The sequence below is a fragment of the Nasonia vitripennis genome (assembly GCF_009193385.2).
Source record: "Nasonia vitripennis strain AsymCx chromosome 1 unlocalized genomic scaffold, Nvit_psr_1.1 chr1_random0012, whole genome shotgun sequence".
In the NCBI taxonomy this organism is placed as follows: Eukaryota; Metazoa; Arthropoda; class Insecta; order Hymenoptera; family Pteromalidae; genus Nasonia; species Nasonia vitripennis.
In genome coordinates this window covers 1,041,898-1,043,902 of record NW_022279600.1, presented here as the reverse complement: position 1 = coordinate 1,043,902, position 2,005 = coordinate 1,041,898, and the positions used below count along the sequence as shown (strand labels likewise).

Below are 2,005 nucleotides of genomic sequence, written 5' to 3'. Positions count from 1 at the left end.
AAAATACTCAGCTTGTCATTAATCGTTGATGATTCATATCAAGTTTATCATTTTCTATACTTGCTCAGCAAGAAGATTGGTGCTTGAGCACTTTATCAAATCTTCTCTATAAAGGTCCTTGTAAAGAAATTTTCACATCTTTCTATAATACTTTATCTTGATTATAACATACGTATATATGTTCATTTATTTATTGAATGTTACTCATATAGTTTGACGGAAGCTGTGCTGTATTTTGATGGTCTAGGAAGACTGTGAGGATAAGCGTCGTTTATCACACTTGATGAATATTGGCATGTTTACTAAGGTCCATCATCGAACACACTTGACATACACTTAGAGCACCATCGCAACCCACTTTCTTGCTAAGCGAGTGCCAAGGGATAGAGTTGAAAAGGAGTCAACTTGAATATGATCCAAAGTAGGTAAGTTATTTATGAAAATGTGCTTATTTAGTTTTGGAATTAATGCATTACAGCATAATATAATTACATTATGATCATATTTCTATAGCTATTGGTTTTTCTATACTAGCTGTGCATTTCAATACGTATGCAATACTCACAAAAGCAGTAAAAGCATACTTGATATCAAGTAACCGAGTACAGTAATGTGTGTTATGCAAAGCATTTTTACCCAAAGAGTTTTGAAGAAAAATTAAGAAATGGACAGCGCTGTGGTCAAGGCTTTGAAAATACTGTCAGGAAAATGATGAATTACAATAATAATAGTAATCGGCCCCACCGTTCAGACAACCCAACCAAAAGCTTAAGGTTCCAATTAATCAACGTAAGAGCTTGAGTTGTATCCAAGCAGGATGTAGTCAGTGGCAGCCTGACCATTTACCAGAAAATGAAGACGAGACAACTCAAGAAGAAAAAAGAGTATGGTTATTATCTTATAACTTATACGATCAAACTGATCCTCCAATGTTAGAAGTAATCAAAGTAAATTTTTGTAACTCATACGTAACTCAAAGATTGTTTTTAAATGACATCAGTAAAGAAAAACATTTATTACCTTAAGTTCGTGAGGTATGGCCATGTCTTACACATAAACCATTTATTTTTTGGCATTACGAAAAATTGACTGGTCACACAATAGACGAAATTGCTGTTAATATTAAAGATGACGTTCCCAGAATTTTGTCTTATGGGATTATGAAAAGATTGACAGACATAAATTTCACCGATACAATTGAAGCAAACATTTCAAAGAACAATTGGATACATTGATTATTCGATGTCCTGTAAGTTATTGAAATTATTTTTATTTCACAAAATAAAATAATCTATGTTATTATTTATTCAATATTATCATATTTTTGCAGGCAGGTACGGAGAGCTTCGAAACAGGTCAAAATCCAGGTCCACAATTATGTATCATAGGTAAATTTCGTATTATCATTTTTTTTATTTATTTATGTTATATTTTTATTCTTTTGTATCATTCCATAATAACTTCTTCAAATTTCAGATAACGAACCAACAGAATATATCATTATATTAAATAAAGATATTATTGAGTATGCAAGTAACTACGTTGAAGCTCTGCAATTTTTAATTTCACTGTACTTTGTTTTTAACCGACCATATCCAGATGCTCATAACATCTATTAGAATTTGTACAAATGAAATTTTGCAACATTTTTTCCTCTGACGCAACAAGATCTACATCAAAAACAGTAACTAGCAAAGTACTTACTCTCTTCAACAAACTAAACAAAGTTGTTCTCGGAGACGTTGTTAATGTAAATTAGTACTTTACTTTTCGACGGTTCATTTTTGTAATTTCTATAATCATCCAAAGGAATTACTTTAAAAAAGTTATTTTATTATTATAAAAGTTGCTGATATTACATGTCATAAAATATCAGCTTTATTATAACTTATAAGTTCATACAGTATTTCATAGCAATTGTATTGTTTATCCCATGTTAGAAAGGATATTGTTTCTGAAAAGTAGTATATTAATGATGCGTAAAAAGTAGTAGGGGCTGCACGGC

The 2,005-nt window shown here is 30.9% G+C and overlaps 1 long non-coding RNA gene across 1 annotated transcript; it reads left to right on the top strand.

Annotated features, from left to right (window-relative positions):
- Nucleotides 1-427: 427 nt before the first annotated feature.
- LOC116415889 lies at nucleotides 428-1,799 on the top strand. The gene is made up of 3 exons (XR_004226439.1): nucleotides 428-1,249; nucleotides 1,331-1,388; nucleotides 1,477-1,799. It is a non-coding gene; the product is annotated as an uncharacterized LOC116415889 (long non-coding RNA).
- The last annotated feature ends 206 nt before the right edge of the window (nucleotides 1,800-2,005 follow it).